The following is a 19,673-nucleotide window of genomic DNA, read 5'->3' as shown; positions in this document are numbered from 1 at the left end:
TTCTCTCGCTCTTGCCCCGGCACACGCTTTGGACGTTGGGTGATTAAGGCTTTAGAACTCTTAAGCAACTCTTTAGATATCAAAACACCTGGAAGGACTCGAGGAATCAGCACGTCAAATGCACTGCCCGAAGCAATGCCCAGAAATCCCGACATGCTGTAAAAATGTCTCTATGGGATGATAGCAGCTCTTTACAAAATGTAAATGCAAATTTCCGGGCCAAAACTGATTATTTATCCATGTCAAATTGGATTATGAAATTTATGAGATTCATATGAGATTTTTCTTGAATAAGATTTTATTCAGAAGTAAGATCATAAAAAGCATTGATAAAATTCCAATTTATTTCTTTGGTAACAGTGCAACAAAGATCCACGAGTTCTTGTGATCATGAACAATAGTTCTTTCAGTGTTGATGTATTTCCTATCGAATCAAGTAGGAGCAGGACATATTGCAGAGCTTGTCTATTTATAACGGCCAAATAAGCTTTACAATCTACCCATGAAATATGATTTGATGCTTGAATAAAACATTTAAATACACCCTTGAGTGCATGATGAGTTATTGATATTTTGCCTCCGTTTTCTTGGAAAAAAAGATATGTGTACACCTGCCAAAAAGAAAAATGCACAAAAACTGACCGTCTAGCGCCGGGCTTAGAAATAGAGATGTTATCGCTTCTCATTTGGTTCTCTGGCTTAGAGGATCTGGTGACCTTTGAAGACCTTAACAAGTGAGTGAGCCTTTTTAAAATAACATGGAGGAAACCATGACCTTTGACCTCAGTCACAAACATATACACATCCATGAAACCACAATGCAAAGAATGAGCTTTGAAACAGAAGAAAAGAATAAGAAAATCTTCTACTTACTTCAATGCATCTGCAAGTACACGCTCGCAGTCGAACAGTAATTCCTATTTACAGAGCGAGCAGGAGGAAAGCGGTCATAGTATTGAACCGCGTTCAGACTGAGCATCCGAGCTCTCGGCATGCTCCTCACACTCACAGTTCATACACACACCTTAAACTTGCCCAACCCTGGAGGGAAGCACTGAAGTAGATTCAGTGATGAGACTTATGTCGGCAAAGCCCATTAACAGGTTATGAATATTTGACGATGACGATTTAGACGAAGACTGATTTGTCCGGATATTCACAAACTTTTAGAGGAATGGACTGGAAAGTGCTTGAATGTGTGGCTTCGACCGCCAAGACCTTAACTGGACAAAGCAGCAGTCGGGAGACTTTTAAAAAACTTTTGTTGTGGATGTATTTGCTCGAATAGCACAGTCAAATATACTGTATTTGGGATGTTTGCATGCTTTTCATTGATTTGCAAGCGAAAATTGGAAAAGCAGACACGGTGGCAGTCAAGCCGGAAACAGATTTGATTAGCGATAGACTGTCAACAGCACAAATCCTCTTTACACAAGGAAGCCTATTGTCTTAATGCCTAATGCTTTATTATCGCTAAACAGATGCGAGTAGATTTCATTGTGATGTGACTGAAGCACAAATTGCTGTTAACACAAAAAGGCATATTTTGACAATGGCATTTATAAAGCTCATGTAAATATAAAGTTGTGCGAGTTTTTTAAGGACAGCGCGCTGTGCTTTGTCATGTTCATGGCCTGTGAGACCGGCTTTTTGTACTTAATGCTTTCTGGCACCATATGGCACATGTACAAACATAGTGAAGGACAGGCTCACTTTAAATCTGGCCACAGCTGAACACACATAAACTTACGCATGATACTGGAGTGTGAACTGTGCACACAGTGTAGGGAATAAGTCCCTTAACTGTGCACACAGCGCAAACATATTTTAAATATAAAAACAAGATACTGAAAACGTAGCCTACTGAAATACTTGTGGGCACTTCTCTGAAATGAACTGTGTTATTTGTTTGTGTGAACAGTTAAATTCATCGTATGAACTTAAAAACCGTCTTTAAGAAGAAGCGCACTGATGGCGAGGACGAGGAAATCGATAGAAAAAGTGAGGTGAGATAAAAGTCTATATTGTTGTAGTGTTTACTGCCTTATTTTTTATTCATTCATTTACATAATGTATTGAATATATTTATTCAGAGCTTTCTTTCGGTGTTAAGGCCATCGGCTTGATAATTTCCACGAATATTTTTTTCCTTTAAGTGGTTCAGTTTGCTTTATTTTTATTTACCATTTATTTCATAATCTATGAAACAAATACTTGTTTTTCACATTATAGGCTATTTTTGCAGTCTGATGCAAAGAGAGATTGTTTTTAGTTATGTTTTCGTAGTCTTTTTTATTTAAGTTTTGGTTCGTTTGCCTAAAATGTATTTAATCTTTTTATTTTTTATTTTCACTAGTTGAGTGGAATACTACATTGAGACATATAATCATGACTTGTTAGACATTAAAAGGTCTCATGTGACACCGCTTTTCATCTCTCTCCACTGGCCGGTAGAAGCCCGTATCAGATTCAAGTCGCTAAAGCTTTGGATAAAAACGTCTGCTAAATGACTCAATGTAAACTTGTGGCGGTCACAGCGAATTGCATTATGTGTAGGCATAATACAATTCGCTCATTGTAATGGTTTTGTATCTGTAACAAAGAGCAAGGATGAGAAACATCTTTCTCATCCATGAAGCTTAAACCATCATCTGATGGCTTTCCTCTGCAGAACACAAATAAAGATATTTTGAAGAATGTTGGTAACCAAATAGCCTTTTCCCATTATATGGACACAAAAGCACTGAGACGTTTCTCAAAATATCATATTTTGTGTTCCAGTGACGACATGAATGACATGAGGGTGAATGACCAGTGAGAGAATTTATATTTTGGGTAAACTGTCCCTCTAAGACCTTTATAACTGATTTACAGGCATCATTGCTTATGTGTTAATAAATAATACCTGAATACTTTCTCATACTGTACTATAGCGACACTAAGGTCTTGAACCTAAGCCATGGCACGGTGACTGTGATTTTACGAAGTAAAACCTGGATTGACATTGTTTTAAATACATTTCAGACACCCTAATAGATTTTAGGTATGGTAAAAGGTTTTGAGTAAAACAACATTTTATTAATATTGTTAATTGTTTACATCTGATTGTTTTAAGGTCACCCATGGATAGAATTGGAGTTTGGGATAAGAAAATTACTAAGATTCTATGACTGAAATGTGGTTCCAGGACAATCAAAAGATATGAATCCAACATTAAACTTTACTTCTAGTTTTTAATGTTGTTTATATGTCTGTGTGGTGTTTTAAAGGTGCCGCTTCCTGCGATGCCTAACTTTAGTAAGTGTGTAATGTTGCTGTTAGAGCATAAATAATACCATATGATAAAGTGATAAAGCTCAAAGTTCAATGCCAAGCGAGATATTGTCTTTAGCATAATTCGCTTTTCAAGGACTACAGAGAACGGCTGGAATCGGACTACAGCCATATACTTCCTGGGTAAATGATGTCACTATTCCGAGTTTTTGAATAACCTCCGCCCCAAAGGAATACGCCATAAAAGGGCGAGGCCAATTCCTTAGAGTAGAGGAAAAGCCGCTGGAATAGTGTTTGGTTATCAGAGATTGTAAACATTTAGCTTAATTACATTTACATTTAGCAGACGCCTTTATCCAAAGTGACTAACAGAGAGTTCAGGGAGCAGTACAGAGATATGTCATACAGGAGCAATACTACAATAGGTTTTAATACCAAGCTACTAGTTTCAACAAAAGCCAGAACAATACCTGTTTTTTACCTAATTACTTTCACTTTCTTCACAGTCCGACAGCTGGTAATAAGAATTCAGCTTCACACATTCTAAGATAACCAACGGTCAAATAACAGCATCCGTGACCATCGGTTGTAAATCGTTGTGTGTAATACACTAACTTGTGTGCGGGAGCAAAACACTTTTATGAAATGTCCTTGGAAGTCCTGCTTGCATATGTCTTCTGCTTTTTTTATTTTCCAACTTAGGTTCAATATAAAAAGGTAAAACTAAAGCTTTTGTTATTAGTGTTAGTATAACCGATCTGACGGCAAACGGTCCGGAGTCATTTCCCTCGCTATAATAGAAAAAAATTGCGATCTCTAACAAAGATTGAGGTTTGCACGTGCACTAGCAGACCTCGGTTGCACTTCAATCGATCCACATGTTTTCAACTGATATACTGAAGTTGATGCTATTGTTACTGTTTATTGCTTAAAGCCAAAGCTTATAAATACAGCTTGCTGATATGGTATGGGTGGGAAATCTTCACACACACGCTCTAAGTGGGGAACCAATCATGGTCAGTTTTACCAATCAGAGCGTTTCGGAAGGAGGGGCTTTATAGAAACCGTAAAAAATCTGATGGTTTTGTGAGAAGAAGGACAGCGGTTAACAGTAGATTTTAAATTTGTGAAATAAAAAGTGTTTTTTTAAACTAGAAACATGAACATCCATTGTTAAACCGCCAAAAAAACATAATCAAAGCTTTGAAAACAACCAAACAACAGCACCTTTTATATGCTTTAAGACAAACCTTGTGCACATTTATCATTTTAAACCATTACAGAGTATTTTCTCCATAAAAACTGCAGTTTATCAAAGACAGTGTAAAAAATGTGGTTTGAAACGGTCATAACCCTGTAACCAATCACGTAAAGAGATTTGAGCCATAGATATGTAAGGATGGCGCATAGATTCAGCACTTAAACGATCGCTGCTATTTTAGCTTTAGGACTCCCACTGCTCACACTACGAATGAAGCATCTATGTTCCTATGATCAACGGTCCGAGCTCACGCGATGAAAAGGAGGCAGGGAATAATTTGCATATTTATGAATATAAATTTAAATGTATTTACGAATATAATTAAAGCGCCCATGAACCAGAAGATGCGATCGTTTTTATTTCCTTATTTTATAGCATTTTACGATTAAACAGAATTTAGAATGAGCTTGATTTTTCACTGCGATTTGATCGGATGTATAAAAACAAAGATAAGATTTTTTGAATGCAGTGGGACTTTAATGCAGTGGGACTGCAGCGGGGCAAAATTACCATTATGCTCAACTTTAGAGAACTAAACTTTGACACTACTCAAAGTTCAACCTTATACCGGACAAAACAATTTTGACGCATTCAATATCACTTCATTCCTTCAAACAAGCTGTCAATCTTTCCAAAGCTACAAATTCAGGAAAAAATGCAAAAAACTTCAGGCAGGTGCCCGGTCAAACAGATCACTTCAATGAAAATCGGCACATTGCCACGACTAAAATTCACAACATTCCGACTCAAACAATCTTTATCAGGCAAGCTTTCAAAAGCTATCAGATAATTCATCAAATCATAAATCTAAGAAGCAAGGCGCGTGTGTCAAGCAGCGAGCATGCCTTTACTCTGCATGCAACTTACATGTGTCTGTATTTCTATGTAAAGCCTATGTTCTATGTTCAAAACATAGCCTCCGCCTGCTGTGACTTGAGCCTCTTGACCTCTGAATCAAACCTGCTCATTGGTTTAGCCATCATCTACCTTACTGCAGAAGTAACTCTTTTTGTTTGAACAGGAGGCTTTGTGGCATCGTAAAAATATTTTGTCAAAACAAACAAAGCTTTTTAGGGCAGAAAGGAAGTGGAGAAAATCCCAACAGGCTGGAAGAACAAATAAATCGTCAGTGTCAGAAAAACATTCATTCACGCTTAATGCCACAGCACAAAAGCACCTGTAATTAGAAGCAGGTACGTTGGCCCATTGATGTAGCTCTTTTCAGCCAGCGCATAATTCTTGTAAAATCAATGTTACAAGTACATCCGAGCACCTCTCGTGTGAAACCAACAACTTGAGAAATCAAAGCAGGTGGTTGCATGTGTTGGCTTCTTATGCATGTGAATTTGTTTTTTAGACAAGTCCCAACCCGTGTGTTTATTTCCCCTAAACTTTCTCTCCCACCATTACTTTTCTTTCTATGTGTCACGCATATAAAACCCCTTCAAAAGACAACTGCCACAATTAAAAATGTGATAGTAAGAATACATAGACAGTAAGGAACTTTACCATTGTTTGTTTGCAGATGACACTTGAAATTTTGTTATCTGGTGTCGTGAATATTATGCATTTTTATCAGTAGATATTTGGGTTGATAACAAATAAACCATAAATGTGTCCTGTGATGTGCCCGGAAAACTTTAGAAACTAAAAATAAAGACAAATCTCTAAGGTACTATTTTATATATTATAAATATAGATATTAATAACAGTTTTCTATATTTTTGCTGTCACACCATAGAACACATGTATGGCGGATTTGTCAAGTGTTTTGTTCAATTTTATTTATATTTTGTATTATTTTAAATATCAATGCAAATCAGTCTCAAATATAATGTCACAAATTTAGCATCCAACCCAGACACTCCAAATGCACTAAATGACTCTTAATATGGACCAGAAAGGTTTAGATGCATTGTTTACACAAAAACATGTATGTGTATATGTCATTAATGTGTGCATGTTTTCTCATGCAAATGACACAAATTCAACAGAACATTTTCTGCATTTTCCGCAAACCGTTTGAGTTATTCTCACATCTACTGTACCTATCCCAACTAGTACAGCACAGCTGTTTTACTATCAACTCTGACAGGTCACTAAGCTTCACTGAGGAGGACACTTTCACTACCGTAAGTGGTTAAAACCAAGACTAACTAGACGTTCCAAGAATAACGCAGACAGCATATGCACATACAGATACCCTTACCTCTGTCAATGCTGTGACGCCTGTGTCCTTTTCACCTGTACCACCACACTGGGACCAAACACATGAAGTGAACCACTCTTTGGAAAACAAAACTTTGACAGACCTTTGACAACTCACAGAAAGCTAGAACCAGTAATACCAGAAGTAGGGAGGTGACTTGAGGGCTAAGCAAACACAGAATCAAGTCAGGTTTACATATAGCATGCGACTACCTGTCCCATTTCTAGAAAGCCCATTTCAAAAGCATACTTATTTATCACGAGAGCTATAGTTAGTTCAATAATAGTGCTGGCTGGAAAATCATTTAGAAAACAAAAGTCCATTCATGTTTTTTCAGCCTGCCCTGTAATGTCCACAGAAATGAGGTAGATGTCTCATACGGGAGAGTTAATGTTATTTTATGAAAGGACATTTAGAAGGGCTCCCTCCTTTTTCTAGTCTTCTAACAATTCCTCGGTTTAAGACGGTTTCGTCAGACGCACACACCTGGCCCCATGTTAACTTTCGATCTTTGTTTGGTTTCAATGTAACTATTTATTTGGTATTTCATTTATATTAATATTTTATTGTATATAATTGTATTCAATTCAATTAAAACTACTCCACAGTTATTGATCATTTATAAAGGTCTACCGGAAGTTAAGTTTGAGTCACATGACGTAAGTTTTTGTTGTTGCCGTTAAAAAGTTTTGGTAATAGGTAACTGATTTTTATTTAATTATTTGGTGATAAGATTGAATGATAGCGAATGGAATGTAAGAAAAAGTTGTTAAGAAAACCCTCAAGGTTTATATGAAACAGGCTCTAAAGCAGCTTCCGATTTTTGTTAATAACAAAATAAAAAATACTGCAGTATATATGCTTTACTATAGTAAAATGTAGTAGAATTCCTATGGTGTTTATAGTAAATACTATAGTATAAAATAATATTTTTTCATATGGGTCATAAAAGTACATTTATATTTAGTAAACATACTAGCTGAGCTGCAAATGGGTGGTTGACAAATGAAAAAGATTTACAGAATAAAAATTTAAAAAACAATCAAGATAAATCTATCCTATTTTATATTATACACATATTAATTATATAACAGAATATATTACAATAACAGTTTGTTTTAAAATATTTGCTGTCCATAGGACAGATTTGTCAATTACCCAAATGACATGTGACAGATTAGAACAACATAAGTGTAACACAAGTTTTGATATAAAGAATACTGAAAAGGCACTTATGACACATCTCAAGATATTTTAGGACATGTGTTTGTGTGTGTACGCGCGTGTAAACGGATCTGTATTACTAAAGTCTTTTAGGTCATGCTATATTTTTGCATCTGTGTAGTCCTTCACATAGATGTTCAGTCGCACAACTTTCACATACAATTTTACACATACAAACACTTCCATTCATAATTCTGTTAAAAAAGCATCAAAGCCACTTTCCTATCAGTTTGCAGTAATTTGGGATGGAGGAAATGAGCTGACCCTCGCAGCAACGCAGTCAAAGATTTGAAATATTTGGGACAAACAGGAAGTGCATGACAGATCATCTTCCCATTCATCTTCATTTCGTTCAGAAAACATCCCAGTGCATCAGCAGTCTTGTGGCTGCTTAAATCATGTTTTAACTACACAGCCAGAGAAGACAAAACTCTTTAATACAGTAAGCCTGTTTCTTAAGTCTTCTTAAGTCCGCTTGCTTTCAAATCGCTCTCACTTTTTTTATGATGTCACTCGCCGATCGGTCTGCGCGGCATAGCATGAAGTCAAAGAAGCTATTTTTCGCCACTGTTAAGCCTTAGAACCCGTAAATAAACAAGGAACCAAAGAATATTAGATATGATTCTATAAGTACAGTAAATATAAGCACAGTATAACCTTGTTTCATGATCAATTTGATGTCTCTAGTTGAAATGTATAGAAGTATATTTAAAAAAATAAGCAAAACTATATAAAAAAATCTATATGTAGACCTTTCCCAAAACTGGAAAATGTGGCTGGGTTGGCGTGAATTCAAATGTAAGACTTTGATAGCAAGGAAGCAGCTGGTCATGCGCCCTGAGGCTACACTGTAAACAATTCTGTAGAAATTACAGCATTACTGGCAGCAGTTGCCAGTAACTTACTGTAGATTTACATTTATGTAAATTACTTGTAACAGTATGTTCAAAGATAAATTAAAAAGTCTTTATCCTTACAGACAAAATCTATAAAATAACAGCCTCATGCAAAGCACTCTGGGAACCAAAATTAGAAAAGAATTGAAAAAGGTTTATGTGGATTTCTGGTTGCATGAGGCTGTTATTTTATCGTTTTTTCTGTAAGAATAAAGGCTTGTTAATGTTTAATATTAATTTATCTTTGAACAAACTGTTGCCAATAAATTTTATAAATATAAATCTACGGTAAGTTACTGGCAACTAACTGCATAACCACAGCCAAAAAGTTCACAGTGTACGTTTACACTACACATTTGAGGTATCTAAAATCTATTTACTTGTAACTTTTCTATCTGATTTGGCCAACTTTCAAATATAATTCTGAAGCAACCTTGACGTTAACTATTCCATTGGAATGTTGTATGTTTTTCCTCGTATGTAAATCCCTGTTCTTTTTATTTGATTTAGCATACGTAGCTTCTTAAAAAGGAGAAACTGATTTGATACTACTGGGACAGATACTTTGTTCAAGCGAAACATTAAAGAAAGATATCCCAGAAATATTATTGGCAGATTTGTTTAGAAAAAAGTTTTTACTTTATATTTAGCTATAAATCTTACAAATCCAATGATTTTCAAATATTTCTAATATTAAGCATAATTCTTCGGGTTTTAAAGGTTATTATTTTTTGCAGGAGAACTGTCTTCAGTGGTATTTAAAGACCTTAAATTATTAGACCTTTAAAGACCTTAAATTACCTTAAACTATGTTTTTATTACCTTAATGAGCTATTTATCTACAAACATCACAGGTCCCCTTACATTGAATTCACCGTGTTGTTTCTGCAGTAGCCTAAACGGACAAACTGCTCTACAGAGCGCGTTTCGTCAATAAGTTATCTGTTTCAGCGAAGAAGCGAAAATGTGACGATGTTCTGTGTCAGCCACCGTAGTGTTTCGAAAGACTGGGGAAGTGGTAGAGTGAGCCGTTGGTTGGAATTCACAACCTCAACTCTAGATGGTGCTAAATTGAATACACCAGACCTTTAAAAATCAACTGGACTTTAAAATAAACACAAATGTGAACAGTCGAAGCAGAAATACTGGAACTGGCTCAAGGCTGAGGAACCCGACTCATTATTAGACCCTCTATGTTTTCTTTTGTCATTTCACATCTCTTCAAAGACTCTACTCTCTGTTAACACAGAACAGGACAGAGTTGTGCAATACATTTTTCCAAAGGATCAGGAGGCCAAAAAGCGAACGACAAAACACATTGAACGCTGCCCTTCATAAGTGCTCAAATGCTTTAACCGCTCTTTGGTTATGTTCCTGATAAGATTTAAAGAACACAAAACTATGATAATATCACTGGATAACAGTAGACCTAAGACGATCACTTGTGCAAATCTGAACACCTTAGCTGGCGTTCTGAGGCCTGCTGAGCATGTTGTGGTTGATTCATCCCAAACATTTTCCAATGATTATCATCACAACATGTTATGACAGAACCAAGCTGAAAAACAGGAAAGCACTGTATGTCACACATTTTCTCAGGCTCATGAGTAGAACTGTATTACTGCAGTCCCATTGTTACCATATGGGAACATTTTTCCATTATGGCACGGATTGTCACACACAGAAGACAACGGAGACAGTTGTTAACTCGAAACTTGTACGGTTTATTTACAGTATGATAATATCTGGAAAATGAGAGATGAATGGGAGTCCAGGGAAAAGGCCACAGGCACACAGACACACTCCAGAGCCACTAGATGTTGACAGGGAAATGGTATTCCAAAGTATCCATTTGATGACGACAACAAAAGATTCCTCCAAGAGACACGAGAATGTTCTGGCTGGATACGTGCCTGCGCCTCGTATACAACGTTATATATAAAGCTTGCAGGACAACTTGGTTGGCATTGCCTTTGAGGCGTGAGAAATACACAGTGTGTCGTGTGAACTGGTTGAATTGCGTTTGTGTTGAATTGCGTTTGTCTCACGGCCAATGCGTGAGACTTGAGAACCCTTCCAGACAGTGTCTGTGTGTTTGTGGCTGGTTTTAATAGAGAGTGCATGATGATGAGTAACAGGTGCTGCAAAAAATGCATTTAACATGCATTTTTTATTTAGATTTAAACATATATATACTGTAGTATGGGTCAAAATGACTTACAGTACCTGAACGAGTCTTTTTTCTTTTTGGGGAAAAACATATCTCAAAATGTCGTGACTGACCTGTCTGAATCAAGTATTCCAGAAATCCGTATAACACATGTCTATATATCCTGTTAGGTGTTCTTTAAGAGAAGACCAAATACCTTAAAGACAAAATGATTGGTATCTATAACAATACATTTTCTTCTGAATTTAAAGAAGGTTAAGAAAAATAATGGGTTGCTCAATGGATAAATCATCATACCAAACGTTTAAGTAGTCCCTGCCAGCCCAAAACTCTCAATGGGGTGTTCTTGCCGGATGCTGGCACGATACCATGCAGCTGCTAAAGTGTTTTCTGAATGGCTGCTTTCTTCAAAAGAATCCACACCCAAGTCTCTAATATACTGATCATGCATATGGCCCAGGTCATGCCTCATACCATAAAATCATAAAATATTAATTCTGATCACTAAGGACAGATATAGCAGTCAACAAAAGATGGTTTCATCGCCCTGGCCCGAAGTTAACTGCCGGTCTATTTTTTATTACAATATAACAATTATTCTATATTTAACTTATATTATTAACCTTAATCTAAATTAAATTTATTTTGTATATTCTCTGCTTTAGCATTACAAATGATCTTCCAAACTACACCTTGAATCTTTGTTTCATTTTATAACAGAATTGCCTTTCAACAACACAGCCAAGCTGTGATTCCATTCATACAATAGAAGAAATTGTGCTTCACATTAGCAAAACAGCTATTTCTCAAAATACTGTATCCGCTGAATGTGTATGTGCGCACGGAGGTGCATCTGCATGCATTGTGTATGCAAGGGTGTGTGCGCCTGTGTGTGTGTCCTATAGCGTGCATGCGAGTTTGTGGAAGAGAATGAGAGTGGTGAGTAGTCAGAAATCCCTTAGGCTTTTACAGAAGTGTTATCATTTCTGCCACATGTAACAGCTTGTTAAAGAACTCTGGGATTGTGGAGACACCCAGCCCGGCAACCGAAGGTTGAAGCGCACTTCACCTAAAGAGGACGACTTATCTTCAAAGAAACAAAAACAACTGTGCATACAGTAAAGCCATCAGCAATTATTGTGTAATGTTGTTTCAAAGTTTCATATGAATGTATCTTTACTGAGAAGGTTCAAATTAATTTCTAGTTTTTGGAATTAAAGGGATAGTTCACCCAAAAATACAGTCATAATTTATTCACCCCCAGGCAGTTTAAAATCTATGACTATATCTTTGAGAAGTGGTGACAGAACGCTCATTTGTAAGTGATATGGCCCTTTTGCGTTTTTATTCGTGAAGGTAATCCAAAAGTGTGTCTTTAGGATGTGTGGTCTTATTACGTTTATTACATTGTAAAAAGGATCAAAGTTCAGCCTTCAGTCTTAATATAATGCGGAAATGGGAAAGGATATCAACTTCTTATGTGTGCTTCTTTCTCAAACAGTTTAAGCGTGTTGTTAGTCTTGTTTTGTTCCATTAGTTCCGATGGATATGGCAATATCTGCACAGCTGTGTCTGCACATCAGTAAACACACCTGTCTGACAAGTGTACACTTTTGTCCCCAGGTTACTGTATTTGTAAAAGGTCTATACGTAATCTTACTTGACAGTTGAATTGAATTAATATATATTTTTTGCCTTGAAACACATGGCTTCATATTGAGTTCGGACACGTTTGAAACAGCAAAGCATATTTTCCAATGAAAATAGATGTGAATGTGGTGTTGTGGTGCTAAGATTTGAATTTACTGCATGAAAAGTTTGTTAAAGGTCCAGTGTGTAATTTTTGGGATGCTCTAATGATAGAAATGCAATATAATATTCATAGCTATGTCTTAAGAGGTGTATAAAGAGCGCACACATGAAGCATTGTGTTTTTATTACCTTAGAATGAGCTATTTCTATCTAAATACCTCACATGATTCACCATGAAAAAGAGGGAGAGGGGTGGAGTTAGCCCACCTTTACCTTGCCTCTAGATATTACTGACTGGACCTCGCTCTGAAATCCGCTCCGCTGAGTCAATTAACTACTTTCTGGCAAGGGAGCTGTCAATACAGATCTTAGATGTGAGGTTGTGCCAGAAAAGTGAATGTATACTTAAAGAGAGTAAACAAAAAGTCCAGCCTGAATAACACCTAACTCCGCCCCTAACGCCGTGTCTACACCTGATGCAAAATTTTAATTTATAATGGATATAGACACGGTGTAACCCTAATATCACTGTCGCGAAAGCAAATCGTACTACAATGTACGAATGAGATCCAACAAATTCATACGAATTTGCAACAATTACCCACATCGTAAATATTTTTGTTTTTGCTGTGAGATTGTGTTGACAATTCTAAAGGTGCAAGGGGAAACTCTAGCAGCGAATTCATAAACCATGAAGCAAAAAGGAAAATAAGAAAACTGTAAAGAAAAAAGTAAGTTTATTATATGCAGTTTCAACTGAGTGTATTGATTTCCTTATCAGAGGGTTTTCTTCTCTCCTTTTATATTTGTGTTGGTTTCTTAAAAGTTTGTTCATTTTTATTGGCACAAAAAGCATACCATAATACTGTGGATGAGACAAAATCAATTTGCTGAAGTGGTGCCATTACGCTGCATGTTTTCCAAAGACATGAGCTATTGAGCAAATCTTTTTGTAGCTGTAAAATGACTGTATAGAGCAGGGGTCTCCAACCTTTTTGTAAGCGAGGGCTACCAAAATACCACGTTGGAGACCCCTGGTATAGAGCATAGATATAATGCAAACGTTAAAGCTTAATAAATGCACACAACGAGTGGTCACATGAGAGTGTAGTGTAGGGCACAGAGTGATTAACTTATTACTGTACACTGTAATTGAAGTAAATTGTATTTTAGCGTCACTGGGGTGTATTTCACAAAATGTTTTTGAATTGCGAAAATGCAAGCAGTCAGGTTTTTCCACCAAGTTGCACTGTATACAATTTCAGCTAAATATTTTTGGGTTGCTTGTTAAGTGAAAATGACTACAGGTGTTGGTGCTGTGAGGGATGTGACTTGGTTGAAAAGAAGGACCCAAGTAGAGGGCAACCTTCATTTATTAATCTTATTTACATTAATACAAATCAGAGGATCAAACCCAAAATGAGGCAGCCAGATCCTTTTTTTGTGATGAGTAATCTCTTGTTGTTCCCATTTGGCACCAACTAGCATTTAGTCTTCGAACCAGAGTGTAACTTTTAAACAATCCTCTCTTTAGCCTCAATGGAAAACACTGAGTCATACCGCGAGAACCATGCCAAACAGTAGAGTTGGAGGAACTCCCTTTGACAACTAGAAAACTTATTTACTCCATGTTTAGCTGTAAAAGGGTCATTGTCAATAAGTTCAGGTAGGCGGTTGTGGAAGGGGGTGATCAGAGTGAAGTGAGCGTGAAGAGGTTATTCTATATCGGGACACATGGTTGGCGTTCTGTCGAGCTGTCTGAGACGAGCTGAATTGGAATGAAGTATGCTACAAGTGCCAGCACACCATGTCCATGCGCACTCGGAGGAATGTGGGCCATTGTGCTTGTCAATAGGCACGACATTTTCCAAGTGGGCAGCAAAGAGAAAACAGGATGGTGCGACTGTGTGTTTTTGCGTTGCTTGTGTGTTTCTGTACAAGTTTCAAGACAGAACAAGCCAGATCTTACTCGGTGGGTGGCATCATTATAGAATATTGTTTCCTCTTTTCAGCAGTCCCATGGAAGGCCGTGGTAACCATGTGAGATGGTAATTACATTCGCTCCGGCCAGCAGAAATCATGACCTCCATATCTTCCGAATTGGATGACAGAAAATCAGTGTAATGCCAAGGAGTTACATAGCAAAGGGACTGTTGGTACACTAAAAGCGAAAGAGATAATTTTAGCTGAGAAAGAAGTTACACGGTTTCAGATCCGAGCTAAAAATCTAGCAGAACACTAAATGGTAGCCAAACATTTTTTTGACATGAGCGAAGCATCCCCAGATTTTCTGTCATTGATCTACAATGGACGCAAACCAGGCCAAATCACTCATTCTAACAGTTCTCAAACAACCTGGAAAAGCAGCTTTTAAATGATTCATATTCATCTCTAAAAAATAAAAAATAGATATCTTTCTATATTTACTAAGAGTTTCCTAACAGGCCAAAGAGTTGTTTCAGTGTTGCTCATGGGCAGTAGTGTAAGACATCTCCAGTTCATACTTAAGGAACATAAATCCTAATCCTAATGGCAGTAATGTTCATTTGAAAAAGGGAGATTTATGTGGGACACATGCTGTACGTAACATTTTTATTCAAAATATTTAGCGAAAGCTACTGTGTTTGGAATGTGGTGGTGGATGTGGCACGTACGATGGTTGTAATATTACCGCCCCTTGGTTGGCACATAACTGTGCTTCTGGTTCAACTTTGCATGCGGAAAATAGAAAAGGCAGCGAACTATGAAGTTCACACTATTGAGCTCCCCAAGTGAAAAAAGAAATGTACTCAAATGTTAAATGTTCATGCTAAGTACACTGCAAATGCATTTACATATTTATGCAATCAATAAAAATACCCTGCGATCATACTTTTGGCAGACTAAATTTGTATACTGAACAGGACTGGATACCGGCTGGGGTGCCAGCAGGACAGGAGCTACTCAGTGTATCCAGTTGGCTGCTTCAGAGGCATAAGGTATACGACCATAAAACAATGCACCACTGACATACGGGAAATTTACTTTTAACACTGTACTTGTACTTAAGAATCTGTCTTTACAACTTTAACTTGTAGTGGAGTAATATTTGACCAGAAGTATCTGTACTTTCACTCAAGTAAGGATGTTGTGTACTTCGTCCACCTCTGCTTAAATTCATAAAGTTGAGTGCATGGTTTAAGTGCACAGTGTATAGTGTGTAATTTAGACAACACAGACATGGTCACATGGTCACGAAATGTAATCTATTTATTCGTGATCTTAGACACAAATTTCCCCTTTTTTCGTGTCACTCGGCACGACTTTTTTTCATGTCACCCTTTTTCATGCCACGACTTTTAATCTAACGCATGTTAATATCCTTAAATATGAATGACTTCCTTTGATATCAAATTATAAATTTACATTGTAAACGATTTCCTGTGGCTCAGTGGTTAGACCATGGCGCTAGCAATGCCTGGGTTCGATCCCAGGGATTTCACATACTTAGAAACAAATGTATAATACAATGCAATTTATAAAACAGTCAGTTCTGGTGCTTGATTCTGATTGGCTGAGCCGAATTCAAAGCCGTTATAAAATACCCTCTGACCATATTACATAGCCTAAATATCACTTGCTTTACTTTATATTATGAAACCATGCTACACATATGGAAAAACAGTTTTATAAAAAGCAAGAAGCCCCACGAAGCAGTGGGTTACAATAAAGGGAGACATTCGTGCCCATGAACACGAATCAATAGGTTGTAAATTGCTTATGACACAGACTGCCTAAAGACTGGGTTGCAATTTAGGACACAACTAGAGTCAATGAGATTCTGTAGATTGTGCCAGTAACCAACCAACAAACCACCTAGCAACAACCCATAACTCCTTAGCAACACTCTTTCAACTTCCCAAGACACACTAGCAACTGCCTAGCAACACATTTATGGCGGTTTTGCACTGGCATACACATGTTCCAGGTTAGAGTGAAGAAAAAACATGAGTAAAACTATTGAGAAAGACTGTTAGGCCAAAATAAACAGCCGGTGGCTTTGGAGACTAATTAATTGATTTAGATGAATTGGGTACTTAATCCAAGTGCCTCATGGGATTAGCTGTGTGCTTACTGAGAACAGCACTGCCCACTGACGTTTAGTAAAATCACCCTAAATCCATTCTCACCACAGCAGGAATCACACAAAGGAGTTTATCCCTGAGACAGCGCAATAATCCAAACGCAGACATTACCTTGGAGAAAATCTGGAGGTGGCAGCCACTGAAGAGAAATACGTGGAATTTAGATAGATGTTGAAAAATTGGATTAAGAGTTTATTTAGTCATTATGTGCACAGTGCTCCAATGCAGAGCAATCTGGGAGCTTCTGGACAAAATGACAGAGATTCACCAGGACTGATCGACGAAGCTTCTCTTCGTCTTCGATTTAGTTCGCCCAAATGAACTGAAAGTTCTGCACTTGATTACTCATGCTCATGTTATTCTAATCAACAATGCTTAGCTTAATCCAGGACGTTGCCTTTGTTAAATTAAGATATTTAAGTCGCTTTTTATGAAATGCCTTAAGCATTAATAGTGTGCATCTTGAGACAAACAATGGAAATGACATATTTAAAGATATGGTACGGCAATTTTTTGTTAAAACAGCTCAAACTTTCATTTTTGTCTGGGACTAAACCCTGTCTGTGAAACTGGGCATTTGAGTTACTTTTTTTTACATAAAACACATGAAACTACAGTATATGTGCATTGCTTTGCACATCATGTTTGGGCAGCTGGTTGTTCCAAATATGTTTCTTGTGGTATCCTGACGTCTCTAAGTCGCAATCACGGATGCTGATCGAGCACTTCCACAGAGAGAAAGATGCCATCTCTACCACCCTATAACTCTGTCACGTGCTGTCTTATAATACATGTGATATGGGTCCACACACTAAAAGCTTCCAAACAAAAGCAAAATAACCATCCGGTGCTGCATGAAAATGAACCCTCTCACATCTGTGTTTATGCAGTTTGTGCACTACAACATGTTTGCGGTGTTCATGTAAAGGCTGAGTTTGATATTAGCGTCCCAGCAGGGCTTCTGAGTATCTCTGGATTTGCCAATTATCCGCTCCCAGTCAAGTTGGGTCGGAATGAAAGAGCTTCGACCCATTTCCCTGTGAAAAGCTGCAGCAGACTGAATAGACAGGCATCAAAGAACAAACCACAGCCCCTGCCCTGAGCGACCTCTTCTTTATGCTGTGCCTGAGAAGAGCCCAAAGTTTTACAATGCACTCATTGCTTTGCTCATCCAGCCAGGATGGTTAACACGCGATATGTCATAAAAAATACAGTTTAATTAAATTATTTGCTCTAACTGACTGAGCCGTGCTGCCATATGTTATGTGCTGTCTGGGAGAGACATATTTGGCAAGTTTTGCATGATTATCGTCATATTTATATTATAACTATTTTGAATAGGCTAATTCTAACACATGCTTGATCATTCTACTGATGGAAAAACTGGCGATGTGCAGTTAAGGAGATTTGACACAAACCTTCAATGAATGTTCGATCACATTAAATAACATGATTTACTTTAAACTGTAGTTAAGAAGATTTCCTAACAAACTTTTACAGCAACGAAAGGTCAGTCTCACTTTATGCACATTGTCAGTTTCTATTTTGTTAAATCAATGCTAAATCAAATAAGCCAACAATATCAGCTTAGTGACATGAACTTTTCGGTGTCAATTAAACTCATTGCGTGACTGACTATACATGTAAACCCTGCAACAAATGATGAATCAAGGATTATTCATTGTGCTTTGCCCGTTCGTTCAGATAAATGAAACGTTTCTTACCCTATTCACGTTATCCACGTTAAGATCCAGCGGGTTTGTGTCTCGATCGAAGGGGCAGAGATGAACAAGTGACACTCACGCCAAAGTTTTGCGCACATTCCATCACCCTCCCCATCCTGACGCGCTGAGCGCGCCTGCCCTGTCCGGACCCATCAATGTAAAACAAACACCTTTTGTCACTGTCCAACAGTTTAAGAGACAGATTATTATTTCAAAAGAAACTTCATCGACACTTTTAACCTTGCGTCTGCGGGTTGGCTAACATATTTATATAAGGCTAAGAGATTACACGCAGGTTCATTTCTTTATTTAAAAGATATTGAATCATTTTGGCGTCTTAAAAAGCATCAAAAAAGTAAATATTTATTGTTTGCGTAAACAACCACTTCTGAAACGCAATAACAAGACTGTTTGTATTTTCAAGCCCCAAAACAGCTTATTTGTAGTAAAGGTTTAGGCACCTGTGTGACAACTTGCCCCGTTTTATCACCAATACCTAAAAAAATTAGAATTATTATCTCGTTTCACAGCAAGTGCACTTATTTGACTCAACTTTCATTGTTTTAAACACTCTTGACTCGATATGACCGCACATCCTCCAGCGCAGACCATGTAAAGCGCTGGGTATCACCCCGACACTCGCAGCGAGTCCCGCTCTCCTCCACCGCATCTCAAACTCATTATTACCGCACTTGCAGCTAGTCGCGGGTCTCTCTGAGTGCTCACTCGAAGTCCTTTAAACCGAATCCATTTCAAATGATGCGTTTATATGAGATTGTTAGGGATTGTTAGCGTACAGCCATGCACGTAATAGGTCATTCTGCTGCCTCTTAGTTTTTACAAAAAAAGTTGTCTTGATTCATAAAGAGGTTTGCAAAACCAAACTGGAGGATCAACTTAAGTGTAACTCTAATTTCTACATCTAGAAAATGTGATCAAAATGCATGAGGACTAACCCTGACATTCTGTCTCTGAGTGTAACGTGACCCCAAATGTGTTCCTTGGAATCAATACATAGGGGTTTATTTACCACTTGATCA

General features: G+C 37.4%; 1 protein-coding gene across 3 annotated transcripts in view; it reads right to left on the bottom strand.

Annotated features, from left to right (window-relative positions):
• Window positions 1-18,679, bottom strand: part of chl1a (cell adhesion molecule L1-like a) — a 49,195-nt gene extending 30,516 nt beyond the window's left edge. For 2 of the 3 annotated variants that reach the window (XM_079478354.1, XM_079478355.1), the window contains exon 1: window positions 6,744-6,853. The gene's annotated coding sequence lies outside the window, so the exon portion shown is untranslated. Of the gene's footprint in view, window positions 1-6,743; window positions 6,854-18,633 lie in introns of those variants that run through there. The other variant, XM_079478353.1, reaches the window with a different exon arrangement.
• Between the last annotated feature and the right edge of the window lie 994 nt (window positions 18,680-19,673).

The sequence above is a fragment of the Barbatula barbatula genome, assembly GCF_947034865.1.
Source record: "Barbatula barbatula genome assembly, chromosome: 17".
In the NCBI taxonomy this organism is placed as follows: domain Eukaryota; kingdom Metazoa; phylum Chordata; class Actinopteri; order Cypriniformes; family Nemacheilidae; genus Barbatula; species Barbatula barbatula.
The sequence above is the reverse complement of the archived record's forward strand: the minus strand, read 5'-3'. Positions and strand labels throughout refer to the sequence as shown.